Source organism: Balaenoptera borealis (genome assembly GCF_965194805.1).
Source record: "Balaenoptera borealis genome assembly, chromosome: X".
In the NCBI taxonomy this organism is placed as follows: Eukaryota; Metazoa; Chordata; class Mammalia; order Artiodactyla; family Balaenopteridae; genus Balaenoptera; species Balaenoptera borealis.
The window spans coordinates 116133324-116156459 of record NC_138881.1 but is presented as its reverse complement, the minus strand read 5'-3'; the positions used below and the strand labels follow the sequence as shown (position 1 = coordinate 116156459).

The 23136-nt window shown below is 44.7% G+C and overlaps 1 protein-coding gene across 4 annotated transcripts in view; it reads left to right on the top strand.

The window, feature by feature from the left end:
- Positions 1-1112: 1112 nt before the first annotated feature.
- FGF13 (fibroblast growth factor 13) overlaps positions 1113-23136 on the top strand; it is a 533641-nt gene continuing 511617 nt past the window's right edge. The window contains exons 1-2 of one of the 4 annotated variants that reach the window (XM_082376178.1): positions 1116-1595; positions 22511-22646. The gene's annotated coding sequence lies outside the window, so the exon portion shown is untranslated. Of the gene's footprint in view, positions 1596-22510; positions 22647-23027; positions 23135-23136 lie in introns of those variants that run through there. The other 3 variants (XM_082376182.1, XM_082376177.1, XM_082376179.1) reach the window with 3 other exon arrangements.

The window sequence follows — 23136 nt, the reverse complement described above, 5'->3', positions numbered from 1 at the left end:
CATAGGAGAGACAAAAGTTTCACAGAACAATATTCCCCCTTACTGTGTGCAATCTACTCTATTCTATTAAATTCTATTCTTTTCTACTCTATTTATTTTATTTCTTTTCATTCTTAAATGCTGATCACAACCCGCTAAATAGCTTTCACTACTGTATAAGTGGGTCATGGCCCACAGTTTGTAAAGCACTCACCTAGGTGAACCTGGGAAAGGCAGTTCGCACTCTCAGGATCCCGGAGAGCAGTCTTCTTTTTTCTTTAATTTTTTAGAAATTTATTTATTTATTATTTATTTATTTTTGGCTGCATTGGGTCTTCGTTGCTGCATGTGGGCTTTTCTCTAGTTGCAGCGAGCAGAGGCTACTCTTCGTTGCAGTACGTGGGCTTCTCATTGCGGTGGCTTCTCTTGTGGAGCACGGGCTCTAGGCGCACGGGCTTCAGTAGTTGTGGCGCACGGGCTCAGTAGTTGTGGCTCACAGGCTCTAGAGCGCAGGCTTCAGTAGTTGTGGTGTGCAGGCTTAGTTGCTCCGCGGCATGTGGGATCTTCCCGGACCAGGGCTCGAACCCGTGTCCCCTGCATTGGCAGGTGGATTCTTAACCACTGTGCCACCAGGGAAGCCCCAGAGAGCTGTCTTCTTCTGAATTAACATCTCTGGCCAAGATTTGGATCCAAAATAAATGTTCGCCATGAATTATCTTCCCCATTAAAACTACCTGTGAGAACAATGAATGACAGCTGCAAAGTGACTAGACACCAGTCCTCATACTTTCACCCCTGGCCTGCCTCCTGGATGATGACATTCTTTTCTAGACCCTTCTAGCAACTCCAGGCCAAGATCCGGGTTTGGTCTGTAGGACCTGACACGCACTTGGGAGTGCTAGTGCATGTGTGTGTGCGCATGTGAGAGAGGGAGAGAGAGTTTGTAGGAATTGGGGAGGAGACGGGAAGGACTGCCAACTTCTCGATTTTTCCCTCTGATGTCATCTACCTCTCAGGTTTCTGCCAGGTTGGAGGGGAATGCCCACTCCCCTGGGTGGTAACACTTTCCTTTCCAAAGGCTCCTCCTCTGCAGATGCCTGAGACAGTGAGAAGCCAAAGCACCAGCAGTCGCCAGCTCTTAGCTCCACCTCCCTGGTTTGTTTCCTTCGCCTTGACAGAGCCTTGGTCCCGTAAGATGATCTGACCACAGCTGGTCTTCTACACTTAGAACAAGTTGGAAGCAAGAGAACTTGGGGAAGGAATTTGGTTTCACTAAAAATAGCTGCAGTATAGACCCTGTGACTTACCACTCCTCAGAACAGTCTGATATGCACCGCACGGGGTCCACTGACCCCTGCCATCACTTTGGACTATTTGCTTGTCCTGCCTGGAGCTCTTAAAACCACGAGGGGCTTAGGGAGCTGGGGGCGCTTTGGCTCAGATGCAGACTCTTGCAAATCTCAGACACGCATGGTGATGATATGACCGAGAAGCTTCCTCCCCCCCGGAGCGCGTGACCGTCGGCACTAATAACAACAGGTCCCTTTAAGAGTTTGGTCCATGGTGGAATATTGCTTGTTCCTCACCACCGGGCCCATTGCATCTCCACTTCTAAGGTAGGTGAAACCAAACTCCTTGGGGGAAATGCTACTGGAACTGTGATCCTCATGGGTAACCCCAGCCCAGGTTTCCTCAGCCTGGGTCAGGGAGGCAAATGTCAGGGCAGGACGTAGCTTAGGAATAAAAGTCTGAGTCCATGCTCCCAACACACTGTAATGTTTGTCAATTATTTCCTTTCCTTGCACCCTCCTGCCCAAAAGCCAAGATATTAGCCAGCAGGAAAGCACCTCAGTTGTTAAATTTAACCCTTTCTTAACATCTCTACTTAGAGTTGCCTTTTTTTTAGGTGCCTTGTCCTTCCTCTCCTGTTACTAACGCTGAGAATTTGAACTTGGCTCAGGGCACTGGTTATCTGTGTTTACCTTTTCTGCTGTACAGTGACAGAGAGCGACACAGAACTGCCTAGAGCAGAGATTCCTGTAGTTCAGGCAGGCCCTGTGACAGAGGGAATCCACCCCAGGTGCACAAAAGACTTGCTTGGATTCCCTTTCCTCCCTGCAATACCCCTGTCGGGACTCATCTCTGATTTCTAGTCCGTTTATAGCAATGGGCCTTGGGGAAGGAGTTGGAATTGAAGGGGAGCTGGAAAGTTCTGGGGGAGAGGTTAGGAGCGCTCTGAGAGAAAAAGAAGCTGCCTTGGCTGTGGGAAGGTTAAACGCTAACAATTTCTTGCTTTTAAGGTTAACTTTTGAGCATTTGCTATGCAAAGTACTATGCCAGCATTCCAGCTTGCCAAACCAAGGTGTTTTCATGAAAACGAAGAGACACTTTAGTAACAGATATGCTTACTTTAAATGAAAACTACAATCTTAAAATATTACATGGCTGGAGGAAACAAATCTTTAGACTCAGAATCATCTGTGTGCATTTTGTAGAAGAATGGATTACTGACTGATACTTGAACATTATATCCCTACTTTTTCTTCCTTTCACCCATCTTTGGGGTAGATGAGTGTCTAAATACCATAAACTTAAAATCTTAAACCTAGGGAACTCCCTGGCGGCCCAGTGGTTAGGACTCCGTGCTCTCACTGCCGAGGGCCTGGGGGAACTAGAATCCCACAAGCCACATAGGCCAAAAAAAAAAAAAAAAACTTAAACCTAGAGGAAAAATGTTGGAAGTCATCTTGTCTAATCCTCCTTATAGGAGCATGAGTTGGGTTGAGTGACGACCTGGTCTGTACCTAGAGTGTTGCCTCAGCTTTCCCTGTGACCTCAAAATGGATACACATGGCGGCTATTTCCATTTTGAAGCCGTGGTTGTCTTGACACCACATCGTACTAGTGCTTTCTCCTTTCCGATAATACTTTAAGGTTCATTCATGTTGTTGCAAAGCTAGATGAAGCTAGAATGTTTTGAATTATTTTCCCCATGTTGCATTTGTGCGACCATATGGCACCATTAATACCAGGCGCTGGTCTTACCACCCAAACGCGTTGCCACATTTTATTGAAAGTTGTCAGGGGTTTTGCATTCAAACTGGGTATTTGTTTTATTGAAACACTCTAGAGAAGGCGATTTGCTGGATGTTGCCTCTAAATAGCACACTTGTCTAGTACTTTGAACAAATGACTCCGCTAAGAAAATCTCCATGAACAAACAACTTTTCAGGAATGCATTTTTCAGTAAAGCGATGCTTCCCATACTCCATTTCATGAACCAATGCCAGGCTGGCTGCCCAGGAATCACCTGGAAAGATTGTTTAAAAATATAGTTTCTGGGCCACATCCCTGGAAATTCAGATTCAAAAGGTCTGGGAGTGGAGCCCCAGAACCTGGACTTTCAGCAAGCCATCCTGATAATTCTGATGCATGGTCAGATTTGGGAGGCACTGTGAAAGTCAAGGTCCTCCTGTTTTTGTTCATTTGTTTCTTTGTCCCACATCTCTTGATGATTCTCTGTTGCCTTCAGGAAAAAGTTCATACTTCATTTGGCATTCCCCAGGCCCTCCATGTTCTAGCCCTCACCCACCTTCCCAATCTCATTCCTCATCTTTCCATTTTGCTTCCATGCCTGGACACTTTGCTAATGCCTTTGACTGCTGTGTCCTTCCTTACCTTTCTGCACACCCAAATCTGCCCCATTTCTCGTGGTCCAGACTTCAGTGTGCAAAAGAAGGACTCCGAGGGCTTCTTTAAAATACCACCTCCTGAGACTCACTTCTGGAGATTCTGATTCAGCAGGTCTGGAGTTCTCCTGTGCCTCAGAGGGTCTGATGCTGCCACGCTTTCAGAAACACTGCATCTAGCTCAAGTGTCATCTCTTTATGAAACCATTTCTCAAAGCGTTCATGCTTCTCCACTCCCAAAGCATTTTGTTTATAGATCGTAATTTAATACTTCACTCTTTACCTTTTATTTGAATGATTTCTGTACATCATCATTTCTCTCACTCAACAAACATCCACTGAGTGCCTAATATAAAAGATATATCCTTTCTCAAGAACCCACGCTCCTTGGGAGGAGGGATCTCTGTCCATTTATCTGTGTAAACACCTTAGGCCTGAGTGTGCAGTGCCAGTGGAATCGTAAAGTTTAAATCACCTTGCAGTAGATGAAGCGAGGATAGAAACTGTCCCAAGATAAAGCTTTATTTTCCCTAAGAAAGGTGAATGTGAGGCAGATCCTCTCCGTCTCTATGCCCAAAATCTGAGATTTATGCACCAGAAAGGGATCTGAGAAGCCTTCTGTGGTTGGGAAATCTCAGAGCACAATGATGACTGGATTCCAGGAAGTCTCTTGGCTTAGGTAGGATGGGAAAGCACCTGGCATTTCTAAATACAGTAGTTCTGCCATAAGGGAGGGATGAGCATAGTGCCAAGGGATGCAGAGGCGGGGCAGGAGACATTGGGTGATGGAGATCTTCAGGGGCTTCACTTGGGGCAGACTTCCCTTCTGTGCCTCACCTGGTGTAGCAACTGCAGCTCCTCTAGAATCGTCCATTATTGAAATGCTGTGGCTCTTTAATTATTTGTAATCTACTTAAACACATATATAATATGTAATTATATAAAAATATATAACTCGCATTGCTAGCCTCGTATGTATCCTTCCATATTTCTATTCTCATATAATTATATAAAACATGCATATGTACACATAGACACATGAATATATCTTTTTTGTTATAGATTATTTTACAAAAATTATGTCATGTTACTTAAACATTTCTGGATCTTATTCTTCTTACCATTTACTAGCTGTGTGACTTTAGGTTCTCTGGGCTTCAGTTTCCTCATTTGGAAAATGAGGATGATGATAGTACTTATCTCATAGGTTTATTATGAGGATTCATTGAGTTAAAGTACATAAAGCACTTAAAATAGCGCTATATGTGAGTGTTTGCTATTAGCATTATTACTATTATTCTCATTCAACAAAACCTACAAGTCAACTGCAGTTGATTGGTTTCATTCTTTTTAATGGTTGCACAGAATTTTGTGATGGAGAACAACTTCTCTATCCATTCGACTTTTAGTGGACATTCACTTTGCTTCCATTTTTTTTTTTTTTTTTGATCACTAAAAAGCAACATTGCAATGAACACCTTTGTATATATACCCTTACCTGCACTTTTTTTTCTTACTCTGGGACAGATTCCCAGGAATGAAATAGCTAAGTTGAAGAGTGTATACATGTTGTTTTAAATTTCATTAAATGTTGCCATATTGCTTTCTAAAACGCATGTAACAAAGGCACAGTTCCACCAGTAATGTATGGTGTACACCTTTGCCTGCAATCCCACCAGCAGTTGATCTTTCTGCTCTTTTTAAGTTCTAACAGTCCTATGAAAAAGGTCATCTCATTGTTATTTTAACTTGAGTTTCTCTGGCTATCCATGAGTCTGAGTATCTTTTGAAAACATTTTTGGCCATTTGGATTTGCTACTTAGTGGCTCTTCATATCCTTTCCCTATTTTTTGAATGGGTTGTTTTTCCTTGTCAATTTCTAAGACCTCCTCCTATATTATTGCTATAAGCCCCTCAGCTACTCACTGTGTGCAGCTGTTTCCAATTTCTTGTTTTATTGATTTTAATTATTGGGCCTTGTGGCAAAATTTTGAAAAAATGCGTATAGTTAAATTTCTTTTATAACTTCTGGGTTCTAAAGATTGGTTAAGAGGGTTTTCACACTCCTAGGTTGCGTGTGTATTTTCCTAGATTTTCCTGCAGGACTTTTACTTTTTTTATATTTAAATATGTCTTTACCCGGAAACTACTGATTTTGGGCGTAAAATAGAGGTCCAGTTTTTTACTCTTCCGAATTAATAGCCAGTTGCATACTTATTGTTCATTAACAATCCATCTTTTTCCCACTAAAATGAAATGATACTTTTGCCATGTATTAACTGCTTATATATGGAATTTAATTCTGCATTCTCTATTTCATTCCTCTGATCTAATTGCCTATTATTCCCATGCCACTACCATGTTTTGACTTGATTATGGTGACGCTAGGGTATATCTGATATCTGGTTAAGATATTTCTCTCTCATTATTCTTATTTTTCATGGCTATTCTAAGGTTTTTATTCTTCCATCTAAGTATTAAGATTATGTATACAGATATTCCTGATCTTATGATGAGGTTACATCTTCATAAATCCATCATAAGTTGAAAATATCCTAAGTCAGAAATGCATTCAATACACCTGACCTACAGAACATCACAGCCTAGTCTACCTTAAATATGCTCAGAACACTTACATTAGCTTATAGTTGGGCAAAATCATCTAACACAAAGTATTTTATAATAAAGTGTGGAATATCTCATGTAATTTATTGAATACTGTCCTGAAAGTGAAAACAGAATGGTTGTCTGGGTACAGAATGACTGTAAGGGTATCGGGTGTTTACCTTCGTGATCGCGTGGCTGACGGGGAGCTGCCATGGCTGCCGCTGCCCAGCATCACGAGGGAGTATCTGACCGCGTATCACTAGCCCGGGAAAAGGTCAAGTTCAAAATTCGAAGTATGGTTTCTTTATATCTATATCTATATCTATATCTATATCTATATAAATGCAAACATTTAATATAAAGGTTCACAGATATACCACATATTCATATTATCAAAATTCATAAGCAAAATCACTTTTTTTTTTAATGGAAAGACATTTTATTTTAAATATAGCAGTGTGTACATGTCAATCCCAAACTCCCAATCTATCCCTCCACCCCACCCCTCCCCTCTGGTAACTATAAGTTTGTTCTCTAAGTCTGTGAGTCTCTTTCTATTATGTAAATAAGTTCATTTGTATAATTTTTTTTTAGATTCCGCCTATATGCGATATCATATGATATTTGTCTTTCTCTGTCTACCGAGTATATATTGGTTTTGCACCATTGTAAAATCGAAAACTCGTAAGTCGAGGCATCATAAATGGGGGACCATCTGTAAAAATAAATTCCCTCTTTTTTCCTTGAAAAATCATGTTGGGAATTTAACTTGGAATTTTAAAAAGGGTATTGGTTTTGGGAGAATTGACATTTTATGATATAAAGTCTTATGATTCTTTAATTCATTCCCTTTTTCCAGATTTTATGTCCTTCAGTAAGCTATTGTAATTCTTCATACTGGCCTGATACTTTTTTTGTTATATAGGTTTTTTTCATTATTATGAACATGATTTTTCCCATTTTCATTTCTTGGTGTTGATTGCTTGAATAGAGAAACACTATTTGTTTTGTATAGTAACCTTGTATGCTTTACCATACCAAATTCTCTCAATAATTCTCACAGATTTTATTAGAGTGTTTTGTTTGGGTAGCTGTACAAATATGCCACTAGCAGACGAAGAAATAGATGCCTTTTCTGATATTTGTTAGTTCTTTCTCTCTTTTTTTTTCTGCCTTTTTTATAAGCTAGAATCTCCAAGGCAATGTTGAATAATAATGGGGGTAAGAGGCATTCTTGTCTACTTCTGAATTTTATTCAAATAGGTCAATGTTTTGCCATTTGGGATAATATTTGGCGTCCATTTTTGGTAAACAACCTGTATTATTTTAAGAAATTTCCTTCTAATCCTATTTAACTTAGAAATGTGTTAGGAGAGCAGCTGAATTTTATCAGTTGACTTTTAAGCCTTTCTTGATATCATTATTCATACAGTTTTCCTCTTTAATTTGCTGATGTAATGAATTATGTTGATAGATTTGCTGATACTGAACCTCCTTTGCATTTCCAAATGTAATCCTATATGTCAGTAATTCCTGTGAAACAAACCAGACAAAATTGCAGTGGCTTCAAAACCAACAATCATTTCTTACTGCTCATGTTTTCTTCAGGTTAGTTGGGGTCTGGTTGGTCTAGTCTGGGCTCAGCTGAGTGGCTCTGCTTGTTGCCGTAAGTCTGTTGGTCTGATGGGGCTGCTTTGCTTCAGGTTGTGGTGGTGGGAGCAGCTTTGCCCCAGGTGACTCTTATCCTCCTTGTGGGGCAAGCAGGCAGAAGCACAGGAAGGGAGGCGGCAATGCACAAGGCCTCTTGAGGCCTAGCCCGGGGAGTGGTACCCTTCTACTTCATTTTATTCACCCAAAGGCATTTGACTGATCCCAAAGTTAATGGGCAGGGAAATGTATACCATGTTGATGGCAGGAACTCCAAAATCACATGTAAAAATTCTTGGACACAAGGAATGGTGAAGAATTATGGTCCTATGTAGCTATAATTTTACTTTGTTGAAAGATTGTTGGATTGTATTTGCTAATGTTGTATTCAAAATTTCAGCATCTACATTTTTAAAAGTATTTATTTATTTTCCTTTTTTTTTTTGGCTGCGTCAGGTCTTAGTTGCGGCACACAGGATCTTTGTTGAGGCATGCAGGATCTTTTTGTTACGGTGTGCGGTCTGCTTAGGTTTCTCTCTAGTTGTGGCGTGCAGGCTCCAGAGCACGTGGGCTCTGTAGTTTGTGGCATGCGAGCCCAATAACTGTGGCTCGCAGGCTTAGTTGCCTCGCAGCATGTGGGATCTTCCCCAACCAGGGATCGAACCCGCATCCCCTGCATTGGAAGGCAGATTCTCTACCACTGGGCCACCAGGGAAGTCCCCAGCATCTACATTTTAAAAGTGAGTGTTTATGGATTTCTTTTTGTTGCCTCCTTTGTAGATTTGAATATTAAATTTAGACTGGCTTCCTAAAAAAGAATTAAGGGGGTTCCCATTGACTTGCTCTGTAGATGACCCCAGCTTTCTCCACCAAAGAAACCAGTGGCCAACACACCCGCCATAAACCCCCTACAGATTTCACTGGGCTTTTGCCCCACAGCTATTTGCCTCTACTGACATTAGCCATCCGAGTCCCTCCCCACTCCCTTCACCCTGCTCCCACCCGAGCCCTGAATTTGCACAGGCAGCCAGCCCAGGCCTCTGTGGCTGCAGGAGTGCAAGGCGCAAACCTAGAACCCCCACAGCTGACCCACGCCACTGTGTGTGCTCTCAGGGCTAGACCCTCCAGCTGTGCACTTGCACACTGTGGGCCTGACACCCGTCACCAGCCTTCATTGGCATGTGTGCATCTGTGGCAACATTCTATAGCTGTGGAAGTGCACACTGATAGCCAGGGCCTCTGCAGTTGCCTGTGGGCCTGGATCTGGCCCTGTCTCCTGTCACTGGCACCACTAGGCTCACCTGCAGCTAGACCCAGCATCTGTGCACCTGTACACCTCCAGCCTTTCTCCCAACACTGGTCTCCACTACCGTGCATCAAAAACAATAAAATACTTAGTAATAAATTTAACCAAAAATCTATATACCAAAAGCTAAAAGACATTGATGAAAGAAACTTAAAAATAACACAAATAGAAAGATATCCTATGTTCATGGATCAGAGGAGTTAATATTACTAAAACGTCCATACTACCCAAAGCCATCTATAGATTCATTGCTATCCCTATCAAAATTCCAATGGCACTTTTCACAGAAATAGAAAAAACAGTCCTGAAATTCATGTGGAACCACAAAAGACCCTGAATAGGCAAAGCAATCTTGAGAAAGAAGAAAGATGGAGGCCTCACTCATCCTGATTTCAAACTATATTACAAAGCTATAGTAATCAAAACAGTAAGGTGTTGAGATAAAACCAGACACATAGATCAATGAAACAGAATCGAGAGTCCACTAGAAAGACAAGAATACTCAATGGAGAATGGATAGTCTCTTCAATAAATGCTGTTGGGAAAACTGGATACCCATATACAAGAATGAAATTGGACTTCTATCTTACACCACTCGCAAATACTAACTTGCAATGGATTAAGGACTTAATTGTAAGACCTGAAACTGTACAATTCGAAAAAGCTCCTAGACCTTGGTCATGACAATGATTGTTTGGATATGGCACCAAAAACATAGGCAACAAAAGCAAAAATTAACAAGTGGAACCACATTAAACCAAAAAGCTTCTGCACAGAAAAAGAAACAATCAACGAAATGAAAAGGCAACCTACAGGATGGAAGAAAGTATTTCCAAACCATATATCTGGTAAGCGATTAATATACAAAATCTATAAAAAACTCACAACTCAATAGCAAAAACACCCAAACAATTCAGTTAAAAAATAGGCAAAGCACCTGAATGGACATTTTTTCAAAGAAGACATACAAATGGCCGACAGGTACATGAGAAGGTACTCAATGTCACTAATCATCAGGGAAATGCAAATCAAAACCAAAATGAGATATCACTTCACATTTGTGTGAATGGCTATCATCAAAAAGACAAGAGATAACCAATGCTGGTGAGGATGTAGAGAAAAGGGAACTCTGGTGCACTGTTAACAGAAATGTAAATTGGTATAGCCACTGTAGAAAACAGTATGGAAGTTCCTCAAAAAATTAAAAATAGAACTACCATATGATCCAGCAATTTGACTCCTGGGTATATATCTGAAGGAGATGAAATTACTGTCTTGAAGTGATATCTGCATCCCCATGTTCATTGCAGCATTATTCACAATAGGCAAGACATGGAAACAGCCCAGGTGTTCATTGATGGAGGAATGGATAAAGACGAAGTGGTATATATACATAATGGAATATTATTCGCCCATGAAGAAGAAGGAAATCCTGCCATTTGTGACAACATGGAAGAACCTTGATGGCATTACGCTAAGTGAAATAAGTCAGGTAGAGAAAGACAAATACTATGTGATCTCACTTGTATATGGAATCTAAAAACATTGAACTCATAGAAACAGAAGAATGGTGGTTGCCAGGGGCTGAGGGTTGATGGAAATGGTTAGATGTTGGTCAAAGAGTACAAACTTTCAGTTATAAGATGAAGAGGTTCCAGGGATCTAATATACAGCATGTGGAGACTATAGTTAACAATAAGGTACTGAATATTTTAAAGTTTCTATGAGACTAGAGCTTTAATGTTCTTACTATAACAACAGCAACAACAATAAAATAGTAATTATGTGAGGTGAAAGCTGGGTTAACTAACCTTATTTGGGTAAACATTTCAGAATATATGTGTATCAAATCATAACATTGTACATCTTAAACTTACATAATGTTGGGGAGTTCCCTGGCAGTCCAGTGGTTAGGACTCAGTGCTTTCACTGCTGAGGGCCCGGGTTCAATCCCTGGTCAGGGAACTAAGATCCCACAAGCCAAACGGCCAAAAAAAAAAAACAAACCCAAAAAACAAACAAAAAAACGTACACAATGTTATCTGTCAATTATATCTCAATAAAGCTGGGGAAGAAAAAATAATTAAAGAGCTTTCTTTCTATTTTATGGCCTGAAGTAGTTTAAATGATATTAAAATTACTTGTTTTTAAAAAAAGTTGAATTAAAACAGCTGAACCACTCTGTTATGATGACTTTTTCAGTGGTAGATATTTATTCACTTTTTCAATCTCTTTTTTGATAATTGACCTATTCAACACTTTTTGTTGGGTTAATTTTGGTTTCTGAAAAATCATCCCTTTTTGCTAAATTTTCAAATTTGCTGCGGTAGAGTTTAATGTAGTGTCATTTTATAATTATTTAAATCTTTTATGTATCCTTTTCCATTTCCAGTGTTGTCAATATTTATTCTCCCTTTTTCCTTAATGAGACTTGCAAGAAGGTTATCTGTTTTATATGTCTTTTCAAAGAACAAGTTTTGACTATCTCATTAATTCCATCTTTTTTGTTGTTAAAGCCTTTTCCTAGTTCTTTTTAGTTTAATTTCTGGTTCTTTCCCACATATCTTAAGATGAATACTAAGTTCCTTTATCTTTGTTCATTAATACTGAAGACATTTAAGAATATAATTTTTTTTCTGAGAAAGGCGTTTACTGTGCAAAGTAGGTTTTATTTTTTTTATTTTTATTTTTTTATTATTATTTATTTTATTTATTTTTGGCTGCATTGGGTCTTCGTTGCTGCGCGTAGGCTTTCTCTAGTTGTGGCGAGCGGGGGCTATTCTTCGTTGCGGTGCGTGGGCTTCTCATTGCGGTGGCTTCTCTTGTTGCAGAGCATGGGCTCTACACACGCGGGCTCAGTAGTTGTGGTGCACGGGCTCTAGAGCACAGCCTCTGTAGTTGTGGAGCACGGGCTTAGTTGCTCCGTGGCATGTGGGATCTTCCCGGACCAGGGCTTGAACCCATGTCCCCTGCATTGGCAGGCGGATTCTTAACCACTGCGCCACCAGGGAAGCCCCAAGTAGGTTTTAGAATAAAGTGTTCTTTTAAATTGCTTTCTAGGTAGTTTGTAATTTCACTTTTGATCCAGTGGTGTTCTAGGAGTATATTTCTTAATTTCCAAACAGTTACTCTTTGCATCTTTTAAATTATTTAAATCTTATAGCAGTTATGCTCAGCAAATCTCTTTTCTATTATCTTTTTAAAATATTACTGCCTTTCCTCTGTCTCTTCCCTCTTCTTCTAGAAGACTTCTTATTCTTCAGGATCTACAAGTCTCTTACATTTTCCTTCATGATTCCCTGTCTTAGTATTTTCGACTTTGTGCTCTGCGATTCTTCTTTTACTTTCTCTTCCAGGTCACTATTTTGGGTCTCAGCAGTGATCATCTTTTCCTTCAATTCATCTACTGAACTGTATAGTTGGGGAATCACATTTTGTAGTTCCAGAAAGCCTCTTTTTAGGCTGCACTTGAATCTCTGTGTAAGCGCCTTTTTTTAAAATTAATTTTTATTGGAGTATAGTTGCTTTACAATGCTGTGTTAGTTTCTGCTGTGCAGCAAAGTGAGTCAGTTATACGTATACATATATCCACTCTTTTTAAGATTTTCTTCCCATTTAGGTCACCACAGAGCATTGAGTAGAGTTCCCTGTGCTGTACAGTAGGTTCTCATTAGTTATTTATTTTATACATAGTAGTGTATATATGTCAATCCCAATCTCCCAACTCACCCTACCCCCTCTTCCCCCCTTGGTAACCGTAAGTTTGTTCTCTACATCTGTGACTCTATTTCCTATTTTGTTGTTATAGCTGTTGTGGTTGTTCAAGTTGGCATTTGTTATCCCCCAGTCAGTTTATTTCTTTAGACATGCATTGCTTCATCAGCTGTCCACTGGGTGCTGGATGGACAGAGATGGTTATAAAGGATTTTGTTGTTGGCCCATAGCGGTCAGCTCATGGTGGAAGGGTTCTCTGAGAGCTCCGCAGAGGCTAGGAGGCCCTCAAGTGGTGGGAAACTAAGTACCTGAAGGAAGCTGCCCTCTTCCCAGGTCTCCTCGCAGAGTGCCTCTCTGCTCCTTTACTTCATTCTTTCTTGGCCCGTAGGAGGCCTAGGAGACGGACAGTACAGGTCTGATACTGTTTCCCGATCTCCTGGTCTCCTTGGGCCGGGCCTTTCTGGTGCTGCCTCCCCATCTTTGCTCAGCTCTCGAGGGAGAAGGCACGACAACACTTCTTTCTGCTGAGACTCCCACAATGCCTAGGGCTTCGCTCACATCCGAGTCTTCTCCGCAGACCTCAGTAGCTTTTTGGCTGAGGAGAGGCAGGCAGCCTGGAGTTGAGAATGGAAACAACCTATGCTTAGGTCACCATCTTCCCAGAATCTTCTGTGGTTTCTAAAGAGAAAGAAGAAAGGCTTTTCGATGACTGGACCTTAGTTACATTACTTCCAGGGAGTCGCTCTTTAATAACGCAGGGCTGGTGATGAGGCTCAGGGTGGAACCTGTATCAGTTGGGGTGCAGTCGTGAAAATAGAACTACTGAAATATTGCAGCAACAAGAGATCTGTCTGTCTATCTATGTAACCATATCTATGTATATATTTATAAAAAGTGGGAGTAGCTAGGAGAGGGAAGGTCCAGAAGGTTTATGCCAGAGGATCAAATGTCTCTAACTGTTACTGAGTCCAAGCTTGCTCTGCTCCCCGCATGACAGGCCAATAAATCGGAGACGAGGTGTTGAGGCAAGGAAGACGACTTTATTCGGAAAGCCGGCAGACGGAGAAGATGGCAGACTAATGTCTCAAAATAACCATCTTATCAGGGTCTGGATGCCAGTTTCTTTTATAGATTCAGAGAGGGAAGTAAAGTAAGTAAAAAGGCAAAATAGAGAGGGAGACGTGGTGAGGAAGTAAAGTAAAAAGGGCCATCAGTCTTGCAAAACATTTCCTGGAATGACCAGCCTCTGTGAGGGGGTGTGTTAATTTCAGCCATCCACAGGTGGGCAGGGTCAGATCGTCTCCCTGTGAGCTGAACAGAGAGGCACTTTAGTTCAACATTCAGGCAGAGGGGCAGGGTTCCCTGAGGCAGGCCGTTATGTGTGATTGTAATAACAAGAGCAACGAAAAGCAAAGGTTAAAGTCAAAGAAACAGATCCAACATGGAGTCCGATTTAGCTCTTCCCTGTTACATAATGACTCCAACTTGAAGCATTGGAGGGGGTGAGGAAGCCAGAACTCACTGGAATTCTGAGAAGTCACCATGTCTCGCTGAAAAAGGTGACCCAGAAGAGGAAGCTCATAGAGAGATGTGTGAAGTCACACTGTCTGAATGTCGCAGCGTCCCGAGAACAGTGACTTCTGCTTCATTCCCACCTTCCAGGTCTGTTTCTCTCAGTGGCAAACTCTAAGCTGGAACCACACAACGAAGGGCCTTCTGGGTAACCTGGTTCCTGACCTTGGTCAGGAGTGGCAGTGGTACCTGCGCTGACCACAGACAGTCGAGCTCAGTACCCCAGCAGGAAGACCAAAGAGGAGCAGGGTAGGACTGTGGCTGTGGCGGAGTGGCCTCTGGAGAGACCTCTGCCTTTGGCCCCAGTGTGTAGCTCTCTTGAGCGCGTGCTTTGACGCGGCTCTCAGAGACGTCCTCTCCACTAACACCAAAGCCACAGCATCACTCACTCACTGGTCATGGATTCTTCCAGAATCCTGTGGCCCAGTGCCAAGACTGGTAGGTGAGCCTTCTTGACTATGTCAGCATCTGGCAGTGCAAACTGCATAGGTTTTTGCAACGGAAAGCCCTACGTTCAAATCCCTCTACTGCTGTCCGCTACCCGGGCAGGTAAATTTCTCTTTCTCAGCCCTTTTCATTATTTGTAAATGAAGGGTGACAATATCTAACTCTTAGGACAGTTAGAAGTATGAAATGACAATTTATATAAAGCACCATCTATTAACTGCCTCTCCTGTTTTTGGTCATTAGTCTTGCCGCCTTGACAATGCTTCTAGTGCTTGCCTGTGGAGAAGAAAAGTGGTGCTGTTGCTTCTTTCCTTCCGTAGTAAGTGGGGACCCTCAGAGGGGCTCCTCTTTTGCTGGCTGAGTGGCAGGGAGGCAGCTCTCCTATCACTGATCTGAGATACTCTCTCCAGAAGCAGACCACAGTAAATCCTGACCTTTCAGGCTGGGTGATGTAGGGAAAAGGGAGGCTTTATGTAACAGAGTGAATAAATATGGAGAAAAAAGTAACAGGGAACAGTCATGCTAGACCCCGGTAGTGGGAGAGGGGATGAGAGCATGGAAAGGAAAATACCACTGGAGGCTGCACTGGGAGAAGTGGAACGGAGGAGAATGAAGAATTGCAGGAGTGGGAAACCGAGAATGGTGAGTCCCTTAGAGAAGAACACAGCCGCAGACTGGCAGGTACAGCTCTACCAGCAACAGTGTGATGCTTACCGTCACCCCAGCTGTGTGCCAGGTGCAAATCCATTCTGTGCCGGGTAAAATCACACCAACTGGGTTACAGTTTCTAGGTAAGGAGAGTGCAGGTACAAGTGTCTCATCACATCATTAGAAACCAGCTTGGAATTTCTTGACCATCTGCAAGTTATTCCTCTTTTCCTAAAATGTAACTGTTATAGACAGTACCAGCTGGGTATCCGGGCTCTGTGGGCAGGTATAAATCCAAGCCCCAAACCCTGGCGCTCCAAAGAGGGTTCCAAGCAGCTTGGAGGCAAAAGGCACTAGCAACACAGTGATGGTCACTTAAATCACCAGAAGAAGAGGAAGATGCTCAGAATCTCTCTTTACCAAAAGCCTGGGCAGTCAGGCAGTGTTGGAGAGAAAGAGAGAGGAGTCACAGGCTGGGGTCTCTGAAAGCAGATGGAGTTTGTGCTGGAAGATGCTCATTAGGGATCAACACCTGTAAAAGGAAGAGGGAGGACGTGGGATCTGGCAGAGGGAGAAGTTGAACTGCGATGCAGGCGCATCAAAGCCTCGGCCCATCAGGTGGGGAGCTGTGGCGTGAGTGCCCTCTGCCAGAGAGCCTGCATTGACCGCAGATGGCCAGGCCTCGTTCACTGGGATGTGGGACGCCCCAGGAAGGACATGACCTCCGGTGAGGTCAGGGTTCTGCAGCTGAGGCAGACCGTGAAGGAGCTGACCTCTAGAGGCTGCCCCCTGCCAGGCCCCTGACAGCTGGATAGGAAGCCCTTCCTGGAAGGGGAATCCCGCTGGCACACCTCCCTGTCTACCATGTGGGGGGCGGGTATGGACAGAAAACGAATGAAAGCCCAGTCAGCCCTGAGAGCTCTGTTTTCGCTCTAATGCTTGGCTTTATTTTTTTTTTTAATTTTTTTTGCCTGCGCCCTGCGGCATGTGGGATCTTAGTTCCCTGACCAGGGATTGAACCTGCGCCCCCTGCATTGGCAGTGTGGAGTCTTAACCACTGGGCCGCCAGGGAAGTCCCTGCTTGGCTTTATTTTTAAATAAAGAGAAATTTTAGAGCCACTAATTATTTTCTAACATTTACAAAATATGCAGTGTCGCAGAGTAGAAAGAGCAGGGTCTTTGGAAACAGAAGATCCTACCTGAGTCTCGTTCCTGGGTGTGTCCATTTACTGCAATCTTGGGGAAGTTGTTTCACCTCTCTGAGCTTCTTTTCTCCCCTGGAAAATGGACCTAATAATAGTCACTAATTCAGAGGGTTGCTGTGAGTATAAAATGGCATAATCTGGATAACGATTTAGTGCGGAGCAGGAAAGCCAGTAGATTAAATAAATGGTGTTACAATGATGAGACTATTTCCTGCGCCTTTGATGTGCCAGGCGCTGTGTAAACCGTGGAGTGGGCATGGGGGCAGTTAGTCTTAGGAGAGTTTAACCCAGTCCTTGTCACCTTGGAGTTTACAGTCTCATTGAGGATTCAAGACAAGGGCAAATGGGAGGGTGCGAACAATTCACCGCTATAGCCAGGAATTTTGTAAGAAATACTATTTTTCTGCCTGACGTGTTTTCTGTTAGCATTGCAGTGTAACCACTAGAGCAGGATCTGAAAATCTTCTGGAGGCCTACCTTGGCCAAAGTCTTTTGGGTGTTATTTACTGGGAGAGACGATGGCTAGGTCCTCTGTTTCAGATGTAGAGAACATCAGGAGCGTGCCGTGAGGAAATGGCTAGTTCCTCTGTTTCAGATGTAGAGAACATCAGGAGCGTGCCATGAGGAAAAGGCCACCTTTGATGACCGCTTCCTCTTGACACGGGAGATTCTGAAGGCTGTGGACTGATAGGGACTCTGGGTGGGGAGCAGATGCTGCCTAGTGATGTTCCTTGTTTGGGAGAATCCTCGAACAAGTTCTCGCTCCTTGTTTCCTCCTTCACTAGAGAAGAAAGTGACAGAACATTTAAAGATGTTCATTCTCGACAGGCGTGCCAACATTGCATCACAATGGTCTAAATGTTCAAGTTCAAGGGAGGCAGAAAAATCACGTATATGTTTGGTGTAGATTGGAAAGATCTTAGCGTTAAGCTGTTTTCAGGTAAATCGTGGGCATCTCTCTGTCTTACAACTTTTCCCTACTCTCAGTTCTACTCACAGTTCTGTGGGTCAGGAATTTGGACAGGGCGCAGCCAAGTTGGCTCTTTTCTACTCCATGAATTCTGGAGCCTCACAGCTGAATGGATGGGCGCTGGCTGGATGGCTTGACTGTGATCATGTTCTGGACCCTCGTTCCTGCCTGGGCTTCCTCGCAACATGGGTGTCAAGGTGTCTGCCTTCTTATGTGGTGGTTGGCTTCCGCCAGAAAGAAAGTGGAGCTGCCAAGTCTCCTAGAGTTTGGCCGGGAACTGGCACAGCATCACTTCGGCCACATTCTTTTGGTAACGACAAGTCACAAGGCCAGCCTGGATTTAAGAGGACATTACCTCTAGAGGGTGGAGTGGCATATGCATACAGGATTAGGAGAAATTGTTGGTCACTATTCCAGTTACGATTTCTGCACAACTTATTACCCTAAAATGTAGCACCTAAAAGCATCCATTTAATTTTGCTCATAATATTATGGGTCAGGAGTTTGAGAAGGGTGCCACTGAGTAGTTCTCCACTGAGGGGTCTTTCACAAGGTTGAGGTCAGATGTCACCTGGAGCTGCAGTCATTTGATGGTTTGACTGGGCCAGATGTCCAAGATGGGTCTGTTGCTTGACTGGCAATCAATGCTGGCTGTCGTCTGGGAGCTCAGCTAGCGCTGTCCGCTGAAGAGCCTAGATGTCACGTCTCCACCATGGTGGTCTGAGGGTAAGCGGACATCACGCCGGCTGGCTTTCCGCAGAGCAAACGTCCTAAGAGGGCCAGGCAGAAGCTGCACGGCCTTTTCTAACCTAGCCTAAAACGAATAGAGCATCACTTCCACCACTGAAGCGGTTACAAGCCACCCAGAATCAAGGGGAGGAGTCAGTGCCCACCTCGCAATGGCCATGCCACAGTCACCATCTTTGGAGATTATTTTACCCAACTCTTTTTTATTTATTTATTTATTTATTTATTTATGGCTGTGTTGGATCTTCGTTTCTGTGCGAGGGCTTCCTCTAGTTGCGGCAAGTGGGGGCCACTCTTCATCGCGGTGCGCGGGCCTCTCACTATCGCGGCCTCTCTTGTTGCGGAGCACAGGCTCCAGATGCGCAGGCTCAGTAGCTGTGGCTCACGGGCCTAGTTGCTCTGCGGCATGTGGGATCCTCCCAGACCAGGGCTCGAACCCGTGTCCTCTGCATTGGCAGGCAGATTCTCAACCACTGCGCCACCAGGGAAGCCCCCAACTCTTTTTTAAAAAAAATTTTTATTGGAGTATAGTTGATTTACAGTGTCGTGTTAGTTTCAGGTGTACAATAAAGTGAATCAGTTATACACATACATATTTCCACTCTTTTTTTTTTAGATTCTTTTCCCATATAGGCCATTACAGAGTATTGAGTAGAGTTCCCTGTGCTATACAGTAGGGTCTTATTATATTTTACCCAACTTTTCTGTCACAGAAATCCACCAACTCACCTATGATCCTGCTAGAAGGCAGTCTTAAGTCATGATGTAGATAAACACTGTAGGGTTTGCATCAGAAATGAGTCCTTTCAGAGCTCTAGCATTTGGATCTCAAAATTCAAAGTGCTGAGATGTGAGCTTAAAAATTAAAGGGACTTCCAACTCCCAGATCTTGGCCCCTTGGGCCTTTCTTTATCTCAAGTATCCTGGCTGGAAGTGTAGCTTTTGCCAGGCTGCCTCCTTCTGAACCAGCTTTCTGCTGTGAAGTGCTTTCACAAATGAAAAACACATTTGGTCCAGTGAGAAGCAGTCTTGTCACTGAAACGTCTAATTTGGTGGTTTCTGATGACAATGGCTCTACACTCAGCCAGTGCAAACCTGCCAGGAAAAAGCCCTAAGTGTATCTGTCCTCCACGGCCCCACTCACCCTACCCTTACCCTCCCACGCAGACAATGGAACCGAGTGGCATCTTGCCCAGAAGCATTGCTCAGAGCTGCTGGAGGATGAGCAAACCTGGAATCCAGAGGCTGGTGTCTTGAGACACTTGGGGACTGGCATGAAACAGACACCAGGGAGGTGATAGGGCCAAGAGGATGAGACTCTCAGTAGCTTCCCCACTTTCCTACCAAAGACTCAAGCTCAGCTCCTCCCTCCAGAAAAAAACCAGGCCCTCTTTAGGGGCGTGGCCTTGCAGCCTTTTGTTTTAGAATATTGCTTTAATTCCAGGACTGAGTTACCTGACCATACAGGGTAATCCCTGTGCCCCATGTTGTATCAGATGTATGGAGTTCTCTCTCATAGGAGGGGCAGAGACAGGACAGAAGGGACCATTTTACCATAGTGACAAGGCAGGGAGAAGTGAAGGGATCAGATAGCACCAATTGCTAGAGTGAAAGTGAAGGAGCTTCCACCCCAGTGGGATGGGGCAGAAGGATCTGGGAGGGGCAGAGAAGTGCTACAGACTAAGCCTGGGCTTCATTAAGATGCTTCCAGACTGAGTCCATTTGGTGGTGGGGAAAAGACCACCCTCTGAATACCCTCACTCAGATGTCAGACCTTCCTGTGGCTGGTCATCCCAAATTACCAAGGAGCTCAGGGGCTGAACGCTGGACCGTGCCTTTTTCTGAGCCAGTACCAACGACATTTTGTTCATATTCTCACAGGGCTTGGAAAAAGGGAAGGCCTCCATGCCTTTCATGAAAGAGGCTGCCCGTGACCTCCCTAGCAGGGTCTTCAGAAGCTTTGTTTAGAGGAGATTGCTTGTCCTGGTCCTTGAATATCCATGATCCTTGGTATCTGGCATGAATGCCTTTATGATGTCATAGATTTGCCCCCATATGAACACACATCACTATATTGTTCTTGCATGAAATGTCTAGTTTCTTTATCTTCTGATTATTTCTTTGGCAGAGTGGTTTATGGTGAAGAAACACAATTTATCTTTTTGCGTTCATGGACAGGCAGAGTCCACTAATACTCCCAAGCAGACATCTCTTCAACTCACCTCAATCATATTAACTAACCTAGGTTTAGTCGTATGTTAACTATTATTGTCCTTCAAGGAACAGGGTTGATATCTGGCTTCCAGCTGGAAGTTACCTGTGCCGGAGGTGCCAGAGGTGATAGGGCTTGCGGGATGGGGGAGTCTTCTCTGTGCAGAAAACTTCCCTGGAAATCTTAGTGTGTCAGGAAAGCTGAGATACTCAGGATGGACACCATGCTTAATAACCCCCAAGACAGAGACTGACCCTTCTCCCGAAAGAGGGTCCTGTTGCTTACTGGAGTTATGTAGACAAAGCAAATGTTATGTGTACAGAAGAGAGGAGTGTGTGTATGTGTGTGTGTGTGTGTGTGTGTGTGTGTGTGTGTGTGTTTGTGCTGAGTTAAGGGAGTTTAAAAAGACTGAGGGGTTCAAGATTGGCAGATAGGTTCGGTGAAAATGTGCTTCCCCCCTCTTTTTAACAGGCTGATAGGAGTGTTGAGAGACCATGTGGTCTAATAGAAGAGCACGGAAAAGACAGACCCACCTGGTTTCCTATCCTGGCTCTCCTAGTTTTTTATCCAGGCTCCACCACTACCAGCTGTGTGACCTCTGGGCAAGTTACTTAACCTCTCTGAGCCTCAGTTTCCTCATTTGTAAAATGGAAATAACACTTCCTAGGACTGCTGTGAAGATGAAATAAGATAATGATGTAAAGCATTTAGCACACTGTTTGGCACAGGGTAGGTGCTAAATCCATAGTAACTGAGTATTATTGGGTGTAAACTGAGGACTCTTTCCCCTTTTCCCCTTCATCTTTCCTCTAAACCCACCCAAGTTTCCACCCCTTTTGAATTCCGGTCATTTGAAGAGAAATTCTTTCTTTCCCAGAGTACTGATACTAATGATCTAAACTTGGGTTGGATAATCACATTGTGTCATCAACCTCCAGATTATTAGATATTATTTACAAGAAAAATAGGCCTGGAGTTCCTCGCAGACCAAGGACAGAGGCTGCAAATTGAATTTAGAGGGTTGCCGACCTTTAGACCCGGGCTGGAGGCAGGGGCAGCCCACCCTCCTGGTCTTGAAAGCCACAGCAGGCTCTTGTAATTGAGTCACCGCCTGGGATTCAGTAGGACTAATCCATCTACATAATTTCTTCGCCTGGTTTAATGCCATTAACGAAACCGAATTAAGGAGCGGGTGGAGTTGGGTGGGACAAGGGGAAACGGATTTTCTTCATGGGAGTCGCTGCCGCGTCTCCACCGCCAGGCTGGAGCCTATGGTCTGATTAATGGGCCGCTCTGAGGACCAAGTCCTGACAGCGGCGACCCCAGTCCCTCAGCAGAGCGCCGGGCTTCCGGGTATCCGCGCGCCGAGAAAGGGCCATCGCGGAAAGGGTTTTCCCAGGATGTCCCAGGGCTACCCTGTCCCCCCTTCCCTTTCCCAGGCTCTCTCTTCTTCCCCATCCGCCCCTCTCTTGTACAATTTCTGAGCAGTTTTCCTTTTAGTTCAAATCTTCAGGGACGTTCCCTGTTTTGTCACTAGCGTGCCCCAGGCGACATGTCGATCCCTTAATCCCTCTCCAGCGCTCGCCCCCAGTCCCACCTCACTCCGTTTGTCTGGGGTTGGCCATCCCGGGTGGTGGGCACTCTGCGCCTAGTTTGCCAGCCAGAGCGACCAGCCCTAGGAGGAGGGGCCTGCGTGCGGGGGTGGGGGTGGGGTGGGAGGTGGCAGCCGCCGCGGTCAGTTTCACTCTCTGCCCTACTGACACCCAGATCCCCGCGCGCCCTTCTCACGGAGAGTCCGGCAGTCTCAACTTGGGCAGCTGGCCAGAGGCGAGGAGTCGCCGACTCCGGGACTGAGATTCCAACGCTCGGTGCAGGCACTTGCCAACAGCGGAGTCCCCAAAGTGTAGGTGGCGACCAGCGCGGGCCCAGGCAGCGCTGCGGGGAAGGCGGGCGCCGGGATCAGAGGGGGTAACGGGAGCGGGGAGGGGGGACGGGGGGCGCCGGGCTTCGATCTCGGCGGCCGACAGTGCGAGTCCGCTCCGGCGGCGTCCGCGGGCCCTGCCTGCCCCGGAGGGGCCGGGGGACGCCAGGCTGACACGCTCGCCCGCACTCCTCTGGGCTCGCCTGGGTTTTGCCACCCGGCGGCTGACGTCGGCGCGCCCCTGCCGAGCTCTCCTTTTACTACAGCCCGCCGGCGGCTTTGTGCCGGCCCCGCCCTCGCCGGCCCCCGCCCCCCGCCCCCCGCGTGCCCACACCTTGTCGTTTATATAGAATGCGCCGCCGTGCCGAATCGCGGTTCTCCGGGACTCGAGAGTTCTTTGGAAGGAGAGCGCAAGCGAGGGAGCGGGCGAGCTCCAAGGGGGTGTGGGTGTAGGGAGACGGAGAGAGCAGGT